The sequence below is a fragment of the Petaurus breviceps genome, unplaced genomic scaffold (assembly GCF_028583685.1).
Source record: "Petaurus breviceps papuanus isolate PSGF00001 unplaced genomic scaffold, PetGlider_PUasm1.0 91133, whole genome shotgun sequence".
Lineage (NCBI taxonomy): Eukaryota > Metazoa > Chordata > Mammalia > Diprotodontia > Petauridae > Petaurus > Petaurus breviceps.
Window position 1 is genome coordinate 16827923 of NW_027187419.1, and position 16747 is coordinate 16844669.

Below are 16747 nucleotides of genomic sequence, written 5' to 3' on the forward strand. Positions count from 1 at the left end.
AGAAGAAGAAGAAGAAGAAGAAGAAGAAGAAGAAGAAGAAGAAGAAGAAGAAGAAGAAGAAGAAGAAGAAGAAGAGGAAGAAGAAGAAGAAGAAAGGATGAAAGTAAATACACAAATAGCACACATAACTGCAAATATGAATGGGTTGAAGTCACTCATAAAACAAAAGCAGATAGCAAAATAGATTAGAAACCTGATTCCAAATATATTCCATTCACAAGAACAGAAATGGACACAAAGTTAAGCGCTGAAACAGAATCTATCATGGCTCATTTGGAGTTTAAAAAAAAGAGTAGAAATCATGATGTTAGTCAAAGCCAAAGCACAAAATAAATCTAACAAATATAATCAGAGAAGCAACATTAGCACTAAAAGTGACCCTATAAAATAAAGAAATGTTCAAATATTCACCAAATGATATAGCATGCAAATTCTTAAAGGAAAAGTTAAATAAAGTATAGAAGAAAATAGACAGTAAAATTTCATTCATGGGAGACATAAATGAACCCCTCTCAGAACTAGATAAATCTAACCATAAAATATAAAAATGAAGTTAAGGAGATGAATACAATGTTAGGAAACTTAGATAGGCTAGACCTCTGGAGAAAACTGAAAGAAATATATGTATTCTTCTCAGATGTACATATAACCTCCACACAAAAAAAATCAACCATATATTAATGGCATAGAAACCTCACGAAAATTCACCCTTTTTAGATCATAATGTCATAAAAATTATGTTCAATAAAGGCCATTGGTGGAGTAGATAAAAAACTAATTGGAAACTAAACACTCTAATTGTAAAGAACGAGTCTTCAAATAAAAAAAATCACCGAAACAATAATTTCATTAAAGGGTATAACAACAATAAGATAACATATCAAATTTTGTGGGAAACAACCAAAGCAGTACTTACAGGGAATACACACACACACACACACACACACACACACACACACACATACATAGAAAGATCAGATCAATTAATTGAGTATGAAACTTTAAAAAAAAACTAAAAAAAGAATAAAAATCCCTAATTAAATGCAGGATTAAATCCTGAAATACAATAGAGGGATTAATAAAAAAGAAAGTTAAAAATTGAGATTACAAATAAAAGTTGAAGATGGCTTTAAGAAAAAATCCAATATAATAGATATTCTGATGATCACTTTGATTAAAAACAAGAAACAAATCAAATTGCCAGCTCCAAAAATGAAAAAAGGGGTTAATATACCACAAATGAAGATAAATTAAAGCAATTATTAGGTGCTATTTTTCAAGTATCGGCCATTAAACTGACAATAATAATGAAAAGAACGACTATTCACAAAAATGCATAAATTGCTCAAATTAAGAGAAGATAAATAATATTTAAATGACCCTATGCTAGTAAATGAATTTGAAATGTTTCTATATGGTCTCCCTAAGAAAAATCTAAAGAATCATACAGATTTACAATAAAACTATATCAAACATTTAAAGAAAAATAAAAAAAGAGGAAAAGGATTTCTACCACATTTGTTCTATGGGACAAATATAGTTTTGATACTTAAATCAAGGAAAGTAAAAACAGAAAAAAATGTGTACAAACATTTTAAAATAAATACTGTTGCAAAATTAAATATGTATGCACACAATATGTGTGTATATTTCTCTATATTTGTGTGTGTGTATGTTAGCAATATATCACAAAGATCATATATTATGGACCTTTAAGATTTGTACCAGTAATGCAGAGCTGGTTCTATGTTGGGAAAATTATTAGCATAAACTCCCTTGTCATTAGCAAAAACAAAAATCGTGATTATATTAATGAATGCAGAAAAAGCTTTTATCTCCTATTCCTATGAAATTGATAGAACGTATAGACATAAATGGAGCTTTTCTCAAAATAAGATGTGTCTATTTAAAGCCAAGAGTAGACACTATAATGGAGATAGGCTAAAATATTTCCAAAAAAGTTTAGAGGTGCAGCCAGTATGTCCATTATCATTGTTATTATTCAATATTGTACCAGAAATGCTAGCTATAGAAATAAGAAAAATAAGTTGAAAGAAGACCAAGTAATGAAGAAACAAAACTATCACTTTAAGCAGATGATGGTAAACTTAGAGAATCAAAGAAAATCAACTAAAAAAAAAACTAGGCAAAGCAATTAGCAACTTCAATAAAGTTATCATTGTAAATAATCAGCATTTTCATATATTACCAACAAAACCTTGAAGGAAGAGATAGCAAGAGAAAGTCAACGTAAAAGGACTACATACAGGATAAAAATGTTTTGAAATTTACTTTACAAGACACACAGGACTTACATGAATATGGTTAGAAAACTCTTTTCAAACAAAGACAGACCTAAACAATTAGAGAAATACTGAGAGCTTATGGTTTGGTCAAGAAAATATAATGAAATTATAATTCTAACTAAATTAACAAATTTACTCAGTGTTATGCCAACCAAACTACCAAAGAATGAATTTGTAAGGACAGGAAAATAGTAACAAAATTCATTTGGAAGAACACACTTGATGAAAATTGGAAATCAATTTTTTAAAATGAAGAAAAGTTACCTTTCAGTATCAGATCTCAAATGATACTAGAAAGTGGTAATCATAAAAACAGTCTGGTATTGTATACAAAATACACTGGTGGATCAACAAGACAGATTAGGTATAAAATACACAAAAAACAAATGACCATAATGAGGTACAATTTGAAAAACTTAAAGATCTAAGTTTTAGGGGCAAGAATGTATTATTTGATGAGCAGTACTGGGAAAACTGGAAAGTAATCTGGCAGAAACTAGGCATAGACCAACAACTCCCAAAATCAATATAGCCAAAATTAGAATGAAAAAAATTAGAGCAATTTTCTGTGATAAAGTTTTTATTCTCAAATATGAACACTGAGCTCCTTATAAAAAAATAAGAATCATAACCCAATGATAGTCAAATAATATAAAGACACAATTTTCTGAACTCAAAGTTATCAATATACATATGAAAAAAAGTTCTGAATCTCTAATAATTAGAGAAATGCAAGACAGCTCTGAGGTACCATAGTCTCACATGTATCACATTGGCTAGCATGACAGGACAGAGAAATGACAAACGCTAGAGGGGTTGTGGAAAAATAGGTACATTAATGAACACAGATCTGGAGAACAATTATAAGCTATATCCAAAGGTCAATACTACTAAAAATACCCTTTCATCCAGAATACCACTGCTAGGACTGTATCTCAAAGAAATCAAAGGAAAAGGACCAATATATAAAAAAGATATATTTATAGCACCTCTTTTTGTGGTGGCAAATAACTGAAAATTAAGAGCACGACCATCAGTCAGGAAATGACTGAACAAGTTGTGGTGTATAGTTGCAATAAAGTACTATTATGTTATAAGAAATGATGATGGAGAGGGAGAGCCAAGATGACAGAACAGAAGCATTAATTTTTCTAAGCTCCTCCTTGAAGCCAGTCACTCAACTTTAAAAAGTTCATCTGAATCAATTTTAGAGTGACAGAATCCATTGGGAGATGGAGCCTGGCAGATTCCCAACCCAGGAAAGTGCCCACATTGGTCTGCTCAGAGGGAGCATGGAGCACTCAGGGGCTGCACCAGTATGGATCTGAGAGCAGACTACAGCAGAGTGAGAAGGAGCCCCAGCCAATCGGATTCACTCACCCCAAAGGCGATTCGCAGCCATCTCACCACAGGACAGAGGAGGGGTCAGAGCTTGGTAAAAGAAAGCAAGGGCCCGCAGCAGAGACAGCAGTTTCTCCTGGGGCTTCCAGCCACAGCCTGGATGTTTAAAATCACATACCTGGATCTTCCAGGAGGTAGAATAAACCTTAGCTGATCTGATTCCCCTTCCCTCACCCAGAAAACCCAGAGATAAATGTCCTACCCAGAGTAAAATCCTGAAATAGTGGAAATAGCCTCAGGCTTAGGAGTCATTGAGAAAGGGTGTAACTGAGGCAGTGAGGAGTGTGAAGTGAAGGGTGGGAGTCCCAACAAGCCCCACCTCAGCTAACCGTCAGAAGCTCCAGAATCCAAGGGGTGTGGAGCTAGCAAGCACTAACAGCATAAGCCCAGGTGCACTTCAGTACCAACAGGAGAATCTACCTACACTACCTCTTCCTGCCTCCAGCTGCTGAGCCTGCCTGAGCTATATAGTCCAGGGGCACAGAGGTGGAAACCTGAAGTAGCCAGACCACCTCTCTCCCAAAGATTTTTCTGTGAACATCAGGATAACTCAGGGGAAAGACTGAGAGTCCTGGCCTTGGCCTCAGTCTAGATACTTAGAGACTACAGCATACAAAGTTAACAACCAAACCCCTACCTCCCAGCCTGAGAAGCACAATACATCTGTACCCAAGAAGCAGATATCCACTCTAAAAATTCAGGACATAGGCAATCACAATGGGCAAGAAAGAATCTGTGAAATCTAGACCTATATGATCTGAAAATTCAGGACATAAGCAATCACAATGAGCAAGAAAGAATCTGTGAAATCTAGACCTATATGATCTGAAAATTCAGGACATAAGCAATCACAATGGGCAAGAAAAAATCTGTGAAATCTAGACCTATATGATCTGAAAATTCAGGACATAAGCAATCACAATGGGCACAAAAGAATCTGTGAAATCTAGATGTATATGAACCTTCTATAGTGAGCAAGAACAACCAAATTCAGAGGACAACATGGACTCTATACTTACACTGGAGACCAGAGAAGGAAATATGAACTGGTCACAAACCCCAAAAGAATTATTGGAGGAGCTCAAGAAAGATTTTAAAAACCAAATTAGAGAGGTAGAAGATAAATTTAAATCTACAGTAAGCAAATTAGGGGGAAAAAATCTCACTGAAGAAAACAAATCCTTAAAAAGTAAAATTGGTGAACTGGGATGGAAGGTTCAAAATCTAACTGGAGAAAATACCTCCCTAAAAATGAAAACTGAAAAACGAGTTAGTTTCAAAAACTAACCAAGGAAAAAAAATTCACTAAAAATTAGAATCAGTTGAATTGAAGCTAAGGACTCTATGATGCACCAAGAGTCAATCAAACAAAACATAAAGATTGAAAAATTAAAAGAAATTATAAAATATCTCACTGGAAAAACAACTGACCTTGAGAACACATCCAGGAGAGAGAGCCTAAGAATTATTGGTCTTTCCAAAAGCTATGATGAAAAAAGCAGCCTAAATAACATCCTCCAAGAGATTGTCAAAGAAAACTGTCCTGGTAGTCAAGATGGCAGAGTAGAAGCAGGTCCTTCGTGCAGCTCCAGCTTCCACCTTTGCCAATTCATGTAAAAGGTGACTCTGAACAAACTTTGGAGCTACAGAACCCACAAAATGACACAGGGAAGATAATCTCCCCCTGAGGACAGCCCAGCAGGCCAGCAGGAATCTCCCGGCATAGGACTCTGGGAGCCAAGCCCAGCCCTACACGAGGATTTAGCCCCAGGGTGGGCCTGACCAGCCACCAGCTGGAGGGACTCCAGATCACCAGCAGCTGTGGCAATCCAGATTTATCCATACATAGATGCTAAGGACAAAGTGAGAGGACAGTGCAGTGTGGACTTTGGGACCCAGTAGTTGGGAGACCTCTGCTTTTGCCCCAGGAGCGAGAAGCTGCTGAGGAGCCATGGCTGTGCAGCTGCCCCCACGTGGCAGCTTCAGTTCTTGGCCTGCAGTGTGTAGGGGGACCAAGTGACCAGTCTGAGGGGTAATTGCACTTGCTTTAAGCTATTTAGATCTGGATTGTGATCCAGGGTGGAGATCCTGGGGTGTTTGTCCAGCTTGCCAGAGAATGTGGAAGTCTCAGAGAGGGCACCCATCTAATACCTCTGGCAGCTGAGAAAACCCCAGCATTTGGGATGAAAGCTCCCCTGTTTGGTGGAAGAGTCCTACTGTGGCAAAAAGCTCAGGGGTCAAGTGACCGAGGGGCAACATGACCAGACAAAGGAAAAAAAGCAGAGAGAAGATTCCAACATTAGACTCCTATTTTGAGGACAAAAAGGAGCAAAACATGGAACAGGAGGAAGACAGTGAAGTCATAACTCCTGCACCAAAAGCTTCAAAGGAAAATATGAGCTGATTACAGGCCATAGAGGACCTTAAGAAGCAGATAAGGGAAGTGGAGGAATAATTGGGAAGAGAAATGAGAAAGATGTGAGAAAATTATGAAATGAGAGTCAACAGCCTGACTGAGGAAAATAACACCTTAAAAAACAGACTAATTCAAATGACAAAAGAGGTTCAAAAAGGCAATGAGGAGAAGAATTCCTTAAAAGGCCAAATTTTCCAGAAGGAAAAAGAATCTCAAAAGCTCACCGAGGGGAATCATTGTTTCAGAATTAGATCGGAGCAAATGGAAGCTAATGACTTCATGAGAAATCAAGATGTTAAACAGATGCCAAAAAATGAAAGAATAGAAGGCAATGTGAAATATCTCATGGGAAAAACCACTGACCTGGAAAATAGATCCAGGAGAGATAATTTTAAAATTATTGGACTACCTGAAAACCATGATCAAAGTAAGAACCTAGAAATCATCCTCCAGGAAGTTCTCAAAGAAAACTGCCCTGATGTTTTAGAATCAGAGGGCAAAATAGAGGTTGAAAGAATCCACCAAACACCTCCTGAAAAAGATCCCAAGAAGAAAACTCCTAGGAATATTATAGCCAGGTTCCAGAATTCCCAGATTAAGGAGGGAATATTACAAGCAGCCAGGAAGAAACAATTTGAATATTGTGGAAACACAATCAGGATAACCAAGGATCTGGCAGCTTCTACACTGAGGGATCAAAGGGCTTGGAATATGATATTCTGGAGGGCAAAGGAGCTGGGATTAAAACCAAGAATCACCTACCCAGCAAAACTGAGTATCATGTTTCAGGGGAAAATATGGTAATTCAGTGGAATAAAGGACTTTCAAGCATTCTTGATGAAAAACCAGAATTGAATAGAAAATTTAACACTCAGATACAATAAGCCAGAGAAGCATGAGAAGGTAAACAGGGAAAAGAGATCATGAGGAACTTATCAAAGTTGAACTATTCACATTCCAACATGGAAAAACAATAATAGTAACTGATGTAACTTTTCTCAATATGAAAATAGTTGAAGGGAATAGAATTATATATACACACATACACACACACACACATATATATATATATATGCACATATATGTGTGTATGTATCTATAGGTATATGTCTATATATAAGGTTATATGGGCATATGAATATATATGTGAATTTGTGTATATATGTTTACAATTAGACATAGAGGGCACAGGAAAAATTTAACAGAAAGGGATGATACTTAAAATGTGAAATTGAGAGGTGAGAGAGGAATATAATGAGAGTAGATGGGGAGAGATAGAGAATGGTGTAAACTATCTCATATAGAAGAGGCAAGGGGAAATGGTTACAATGACAGGGAAAAATAGGAAGGCAAAAGAGAATGGGTCAACCTTATTCCCATTGAATTCAGCTTGGGGAGGGAATGAAATACATACTAAATAGGATATCTCACCCTACAGGAGAGTAGAGGCAAAGGGGATGAGAGGGAAGTCAGGCTGGGGGAGAGGGATGTTGGAAGCACCCACTTTTGAAAAGGGATGGGATCAAACTAAAGAATAGAACAAGTGAGAGGTGGGATAGAAGTGAGGGAAAAATAGTCAGTCTTTTACAATATATCTACTATGTTATTGTTTTGCATTAGCCACACATGTACAACCTATACTGAACTGCTTATCTTCCCAGTAAGGGTGGGTGACAAGGGAGGAAGGGAATGAATCTGGAATTCAGTTTTTTTTAAGCAATCAGGGTTAAGTAATTTGCTCAAGGTTATATGGCCAGTTATTTCTGGGTGTGGTGCTGAGTATCGGAGCCCAGATTTGATCCCCAGGTTATTCCAACACTGGAGCCGGTGCTCTTACTCGCTGTGCTACCTGGACGCCCCTGGAATTCAATTTTAAAATCAAATGTTTAAAATATATATATATATATATATATATATATATATATATATATATACACACACACACACACACACACACACACACACACACACACACATATGTATATACAAACATATATACATATATATGTATATATACACTATTGTTAATACTATTTTACATATAATTGGGAAATAAGATATACAGGCATTGGGGCATAAAGATTCACCATGCCCTACTGGAAAATTAGAAAGGGGTATGGGAGAAAATATGGGAGAGAGCAGATTGGAGGAGGGGATATCCTGTGGGACCGCTATTTTGGGGCCATGGGTAGAGGAAAAACGGAGAGAAAATTTGTAACTCAAAATCTTGTGGAAATGAATGATGTAAATCAGAAGTTAATAAAGCATTTGAAAAATGAAAATAAAATAAAAATTAAAAAAAAACTGAATATGATCTTTCAAGGCAAGGAGATGGCCATTTAATGAAATAAGGGACTTCCAGAGTTTCCTGATGAAAAAAGCCAGTGCTCAATGGAAAATTTGATCTCCAGTTACAAGACTCAAGACAGAAATAAAAAGGTAAACAAGGGAAACACACACACACTCACACACACATGCACGCGCACACACACACACAAGCACATTACTTGGGATTCAATAAGAGTAAACTGTTTATAAACCTATATGAGAGGCTGATACCTGTCAATACTGAAATGCATATGATTATTGCAACCTTTAAGGGGATATACATAGATAGAGGGCATGGGTATAAATGAACTAATCTGATGATAAAAAACAATTATTAAGGGGTTCAAAGGGATTGTAATGGGAAAAAAGGAAAAGATTAGGCAGAAAAAGATAAATTGTCACACAAAGAGTCATAAAAACATACTATAGTAGAGGGGAAAGAGGGAGGAAGATGAACATCATATGAAATTTATCCTCGTTGGTTCTGCTTCAAAGACAGATCAACATAATCAGTTACGTTTAAGACTCCAAGGTGAAAAATCACAAAAACACATTATAATAGAGGGAAAGGAGCACTGTATGAAATTTACTTTCATTGGGTTGGAGTAAAAGAGGGAATAACATACTCAGATAATTATAAAAATCCATTGTGACCTATACGCAGTAGGAGGTGTAAGTGAGGTGGTGGTTAGAAGGGAGGGAAATAGTAATAAGGGGAAAAGGTAGGTAAAGGGGGTGGGTGTCACAGAAGGGAATACTGATGGAGGCAGTGGTCAAAAGGAAAACTCTTAAGGATGGGAAGGGAGAAGGAAGAAACATAAACAGGGGAGTGAATATGATGGAGAGAAAGACACAGATAGTAATCATAACTGTGAATGTGAATGGGATGAATTCTCTCATAAAATGTAGGTGGATAGTAGAATTGTTTAAAACCTATAATCCTACAATGTGCTGTCTACAGGAAACACATTTGAAACAAGGGGATATGCACAGGGTAAAGATAAAAGGCTGGAGTAGATTATATTATACTTCAGCTAAAGTAAAAAAGCAGGGGTAGCAATCCTTATCTCAGATAAAGCAAAAGTAAAAATAGATCTAATTAAAAGAGATAAGGAAGGAAATTGTAATCTGCTAAAAGGCACCATCGAGAATGAAGCAATATCATTACTTAACATATATGCATCAAGTGGTATAGCATCCAAATTCCTAGAGGAGAAGTTAAAGGAATTAAAGGAAGAAATATATAGCAAAACTATACTCGTGGGGGACTTCAATATCCCCCTCTCTGAACTTGAAAAATCTAACCTCAAAATAAACAAGAAAGGAGTTAAGAAGGCAAATAGAATTTTAGAGAGGCTAGATATGATAGATCTCTGGAGAAAACTGAATGTGGATGAAAAGGAATATACATTCTTCTCAGCAGTACATGACACATACACAAAAATTGACCACTTACTAGGGCATAAAAACCTCACAATTCAGTGCCAAAAGACAGAAATATTAAATACATCTTTCTCAGATCATAATGCAAAAAATATCATATTCAATAAAGAGCCAAGGAAGGATAGACTTAAAACTAATTGGGAACTAAATAATTTTGTCCTGAATAATGAGTGGGTCAAACAAGAAATTATGGAAACAATCAGTAACTTCATTAAAGAGAATGACAATAATGAGACAAAATAATAAAACTTGTGGGATGCAGTAAATGCAATTCTTAGGGAAGTTTTATATCCCTGAGTGCATACATGAATAAGTTGGAGAAAATGAAGGTGATTGAATTGGACATACAACTGAAAAAACTAGAAAAAGAACAAATTGAAATCCCCAGTTAAATTCTAAAATAGAAATAATAAAACACAAAGAGAGATTAATAAAATTGAAATTAAGAAAACTATTGAATTAATAAATACAACTAAGAGCTTATTTTATGAAAAAACTAATAAAATTGATAGACATTTAATCTATATGATAAAAAAGGAAGAAGAAAACCAAATTGTGAATATCAAAAATGAAGAGGGTGAATCTACTTCCAATGAAGAGGAAATTAAAACAATAATTAGGAATTATTTTGCTCAATTATAAGCATATAAAGTTGGCAATCTTAGTGAAATGCATTAATATTTACAAAAATGTAAGTTATCCAGATTAACTGAATAGGAAGTAAATTACTTAGATAATCCCATCTCAGAAAAAGAAATCAAGCAAGCCTCAGTGAATTCCATAGGAAAAAATCCCTGTGTCAGATGGATTTATTGGCAAATTATATCAAACATTTAAACAACAATTGATTCCAATACTTTATAATCTATTTGGGAAAATTGGTGAAGAAAGAGTCCTGCCAAATTATTTTCATGAAACAAATATGGTACTGAAACCTTAATCAGGAAGAGATAAAACAGAGAAAGAAAATTATAGACCAATTTCCCTCATGAATATAGGTGCAAAAAATAAATAAATAAAATATTAGCAAAAAGACTACAGTAACTTATCACAAGAATAATACACTTTGATCAGGTAGGATTTATTCCAGGAAGGCAAGGATGGTTTAATAGTAGGAAAGCCGCCAGTATAATTGATCATATCAACAATAAAACTAGCAGAAACCACATGGTTATTTCAATAGTTGCAGAAAAGGTTTTTGACAAAATACAACATCCATTGCTATTAAAAATGCTAGCATGTATAGGCATAAATGGAGTATTACTCAAAATAAGAGGTAGCATCTATTTAAAGCCATCAGAAAGTATTATATGTAATGGGGATAAGATAGAAGCATTTCCAATAAGGTCGGTGTGAAACAAGGATGTCCACTATCACCCCTCTTATTCAGTCTGGTACTAGAAATGTTAGCAGTAGCAATTAGAGAAGAAAAGAAATGAAAGGAATCAAATTAGGCAAAGAAGAAACTAAGCTATTACTCTTTGCATATGATATGATGATATACTTAGAGAAACCTAGAGAATCAAGTAAAAAACTACTTGAGATAATAAATATATTTGGCAAAGTTGCAGGATATATAATAAACTGATAGAAATCCTCAGCATTCCTATATATTTTTAACAAAATCCAACAGAAAGAGATAGAGAAGTCCCATTTAAAGTTACTGTAGACATTATAAAATATTTGGGAATCTACCTGCCAAAACAAACCTAGGACCTATATGAACACAACTACAAAACACTTTTCACATAAATAAAGTCAGATCTAACTAATTGGAAAAACATCAAATGCTCATGGCTGAGTCAATATAATAAAAACGACAATTTTACCTAAATTAAATTACATATTTAGTGCCATACCAATCAATCTACCAAAAAATATTTTACAGAGCTAGAAAAAATAATAACAAAATTCATTTGGAAAAACAGAAGGTCCAGAATATCAAGGAAATTGATGAAAAGAAATGCTAGGGAATGTGGCCTAGCCATACCAGATTTTAATCTACATTATAAAGCAGAAGTCATCAAACCTACTTGGTACTGGCTGAAGAATAGAGTAATGGATCAGTGGAATGAATTGGTTACATGAGACTCAGCAGTCAATGACTATAGCAATCTACTGTTTGATAAACCCAAAGACCCCAGTTTTGGGGATTATAATTCCCTATTTGACAAAAACTGCTGGGAAAATGGGTATATAGTATGGCAGAAACTGGGCATAGAGTATTACCTTTACACCATATACCAAAATAAAATCTAAATGGGTGCATGATCTAGGTATAAAGGCTGATATGGTAAGAAATCTGGGAAAGCAAGGAATAGTTTACCTGTCTGATTTATGGAGAGGGGAAGACTTTATGACTAAAGGAGAAATAGGGGGCATTATAAAATGCAATACGGATAATTTTGATTACATTAAATTGTAAAGTTTCTGTACAAACAAAGCCAATGTAACCAAGTTTAAGAGGGAAGTGGAAATTTTGGAAAGAATTTTTCTAACCAATGTCTCTGATAAAGGCCTCATTTCTAAAATATCCAGAGAATTGAGTCAAATCTATAAGAATACAAATCATTTTTCAATTGATAAATGGTCAAACAATATGAATAGGCAGTTTTCAGAGGAAGAAATTAAAGATATCTATGAGTATATGAAAAAAAATGCTCTAAATAACTATTGATTAGAGAAATGAAAATAAAAACAACTCTGAGTTACCATATTTCACTGGTCAGTTTGGCTAAGATGACAAAACAGGAAAATAACAAATGATGGAGAGGATGTGGAAAAATTGGAACACTAATGCATTGTTGGTGGAGTTGTGAACTGATTTAACCATTCTGGAGAGCAATCTAGATCTATGCCCAAAGGGCTATAAATCATTTCATACACTTTGACCCAGCAATACCACTTCTGGGGTTGTATCCCAAAGAGATCATAGAATTGGTAGGAAGAACCATATGTACAAAAATATTTATAGCAGCTCTTTTTGTGGTGGCAAAGAATTCAAAGTTAAGGGGATGCCCATCAATTGGGGAATAGCTAAACAAGTTGTGGTATATGAATGCAATGGAATACTATTGTGCTAGAAGAAAGGAGGAGCAGATGAACTTCATATTTACCTGAAGAGGCTTATATGAACTGATGCTGAGTGAGAAGAACAGAACCAGGAGAAATCTGTACACAATTACAGACACAACATATGTGTGATGACCAACTTTGATAGACTGGACTCATAAGACACCTCCAAAAGACTCATAATGGAAAGAGATGTCTACATTCAGAGTAAGAACTAGAAAGAACAGAGTTTGAATGCTGATTGAAAGAAATTACCTGCTCTCTTTCTTTTTCTTGTTTGGTTTTGTTTCCTCTTTCCCTTTGTTCATTCTATCTGTTACATTCCTTCTTTATAACATGACTAATGTCTAATGTGAAAGTATTTGCAGATCCTATACTTGATTGCATGCTGCCATGGGGGGAAAGGAGGGAGGAGAGGGAAGGGGAGAAAATTTGAAATTAAATGGATTGTGGAACTGAATCTTGTAAACTAAATGTAAATAAACAAATTAATAAAGACAAAAAGAATTCAAAAATTATGAAAGAGATGGTTTCAGAAAAAAAACAGAGTTATTTGAACTAATGTAAAGTGAGGTAAAGTAAAACCAGGAAGACATTTAACACAGTACCATCAATATTATAATAATGACCAACTGTGAAATATTCTACTCTTATCAGCACAATGATCCATGATAATTCCAAAGAATTTATGATGAAAAAATGCTATCCACCTACAGTAAGAGACTGATGAGTATTGTATAGGATGGAACGTATTTTATTGATTTCTTTAATTTTTTTGTACAACATGGTTAATAAGGAAATGTGTTTGGTATAATTAATATTATAATTAATATCATATTCCCTGCCTTCTGAATGGGTGAGGGAAAAATCAGAGGGAGGGATAGAATTTGGAGCTGAAAATTTGGGGGAAAATGCTAATAAATAAATGCATAAATAAATAAAATATATTTTTAAAAAACAGTTGATACAGGGCTTCCAATCTACTGTTGTTGTTTTTAATTGATTTCTTAGAGGTAGCCAATGACCTTCATGTCATTAATTACATTGGATTCTCTCTGGTGTCAATCCTGGATCTTTCTTTAACAGTTAACACAGCTGACAATCACTTTCAATTAAAAACTTTATCTTTCTTTTACTTCTTATACTATCTATTCATTCTCTTCAACCTAAAATTTTCCAGTTATGTTAGAACTAAAGAGCATAGTGAAAATATAAAGAATCAATGAATAACTTCCAGCAAGAAATTTCAAAATAAAAGCACCCAGGTATAACATAGAAAAAATACAGCTTCTTGGTTAAAGAAAAATTACTGAAAGCAGCCGGAAAGATGTCAAGTACTAAAAGAAGACAGCCAGGATCATACAAGCCTGTGTTGCAATTACATAAATATTAGGAAGTCTTGGAACACAGTATTTTAAAAGACAAAAGTAATTGCTTACTATAACTAAATAATTTATTTTTTGAAACTGAGAATAATTCTAGAAGTAAAAATGAATGCTGAATAGAATAGATGATTCTATTCTAGACATTCCAGATATGAAGTCAAGATGTGGATTTGTGCCAGGTTTTTGAAACACAAGTACAGGAGACAAGAATTCTGGAAAGACTGAACTTTCGAAAGGAGCCAAATATTTGTGAAATGTTCCCATTTCAATAAGGAGAGAAGAAATATATGTATTAGAAATCTTGCTGTATTCTAAGATTGCAAAAGGAGTGAAGAAAGAAAAAAGAAAGGGCTTAATATAGTTTTTTCAACTTTGATTATTTCACTAGAAAAAAAAGGAAGAAATGAAGAAGGGAGAGAAACTATAGTATGTAATTGAAGTGCTTTAGCAATGATATTTCTCCAATTATTTAGATATGTTTTTATTTTTATCTTGCAATTGTGTTAATATATTTCTAGTGAGTTTCTTGGATATAGAATGCGAACTTTTTTCTATCTGTAATGTTTAAATGGAATTTCTCTTTCTACCTCTTTCGGATGGGTTTTTATTGTTAATTTTTGAAATGCTTACGATTAAGTGGGTTTAGTGTATATCCTTCAATTTAGCTAAAGTTGTTAATTTTTCCAAGGAACGATCCTTAAGGGGCCTGGCCGCCCGCCTGCATGGGAGTCGCGCCAGAGCCTCTTCGGCCCGGGACATCGTGCGGGATTTCCCCAGGCCTGTGCCCCTGTAGTGCCGAGTGGAGATAACTGGAGGCTGGACCATGTGTGCATCCTGGGCCGGCCCACAAAGGATTGGCGGCCCGAGGTGCGTGATGGGGACCCGGTCCCCGCGCCCCTGATGGCCGTCCTTGGTGTAGAGCTCAGTGGGCCACTTCCCTGGGCTTTTTCATTGATTCTCTGGAGCCTCTAGGACTGGGAGGAGGTGTGGGCAGGTGGCTGCCGCTCCAGGTGGTGGAACTGGAATGGACAAACATCAATCTGGAATTCAGAATTTGAAACTGGATGTTTCATTTATAGAGGGAGTAAGTGACCAAGTCCTTGCGGCTGTTGTGATCAGTTTAGTTTTCATTGCTACACTGATATTTATACTTTTAAGAAATGCAGAACAAAGCATTCACCCTGATAACCAAGAGCTAGTGTGGGTGCTTCGCGAACAACTTCAGACAGATCAGGATGCACCTGCTGTTGTTTGGCAGCAGTTCTATATTGATATGTCCTGTCCAATCTGTTTACATCAGGCTTCTCTTGCTATGGAAACAAACTGTGGAAATCTTTTTTTGTGGTACCTGCATTATTGCATATTTGTGATATGGTTCATGGTTTGGGGCCATTAGTTGTTCAATCTGTAGTCAAATAGTTACCTTACTCTTACCAATATTTGGTGAAGATAATCAGACTCAGAATGTCTCAGAGTTGCATCAAGAAATTAATGACTATAATCGAAGATTCTCAGGACAACCCAGATCAATTGTGGAAAGAATTATGGATCTGCCCTCGTTACTGAGACATGCATTCAGGGAAATGTTTTCAGTTGGGGACCTTTTCTGGATGTTCCGCATCAGGATATTACTTGTTTACTGGGAGCTTTTTTCTATCTGGTATCGCCTTTGGATTTTGTGCCTGAAGACTGTTTGGAATTCTAGGCTTTCTAGATGATTTCTTTGTCATCTTTTTATTGCTTATATACATCTCCATCATGTATTGAGAAGTATTAACACAAAGGCTAAAAAGATGAAATAAATGAATATTGCTTGAGCTTATGTGGACAACCATTCAAGGGAACCATAACAAAACACTTGAACATCATTTTGCAGGTTCAAAAATATCTTAGGAAATTTTGCTAACTGGAACTGTATCTATCAGTGTATTGGAGGTTGTGATACTGAAGCTAGATTTATAACTATCGAAGCAATGTTTGTTCAGTAACTAGCTATATAAAATAGTATCTTCTGAAAAAGTCAATATAGGGGGCAGGATTAAGTGAAAAGGGATATTTTTATATTTTGACTTTACCTATCCCTCAAAACGAAACCAAATGGCTATGTAGAAAGTTATTATTAAATGTGCTGTTTATCTACTACATTCCTATATAAAATATAAATATTATAATGACAATTTTCTTGTTATAGAAAATGTTACATAAAATTTTAAAAGTCATTATATTTTAGCATTTATTATGTGTGGTGCAGTTGCAACACAATTTTGTTTTTCCGTTCCAGCATAACTACTTTTATCAGCTAAAGCTAAAAGAACTTTAACCTTGCACAGGATTCATTTAATTCATACATTAGCTTACATAAAACAATTTTAATAAATTCCAAATTTCATAGCCTA

The 16747-nt window shown here is 35.1% G+C and overlaps 1 long non-coding RNA gene and 1 pseudogene across 4 annotated transcripts in view; one reads left to right on the forward strand and one right to left on the reverse strand.

Annotated features, from left to right (window-relative positions):
* LOC138155515 (uncharacterized) overlaps nucleotides 1–4869 on the reverse strand; it is a 62854-nt gene extending 57985 nt beyond the window's left edge. Inside the window, exon 1 of one of the 4 annotated variants that reach the window (XR_011166851.1) lies at nucleotides 3687–4869. This is a non-coding gene — a long non-coding RNA (uncharacterized lncRNA). The remainder of the gene's footprint in view (nucleotides 1–3686) is intronic. The other 3 variants (XR_011166850.1, XR_011166852.1, XR_011166853.1) reach the window with 3 other exon arrangements.
* Nucleotides 4870–15264: 10395 nt separating this feature from the next.
* On the forward strand, nucleotides 15265–16464 carry LOC138154805 (E3 ubiquitin-protein ligase RNF170-like; annotated as a pseudogene).
* Nucleotides 16465–16747: the final 283 nt, after the last annotated feature.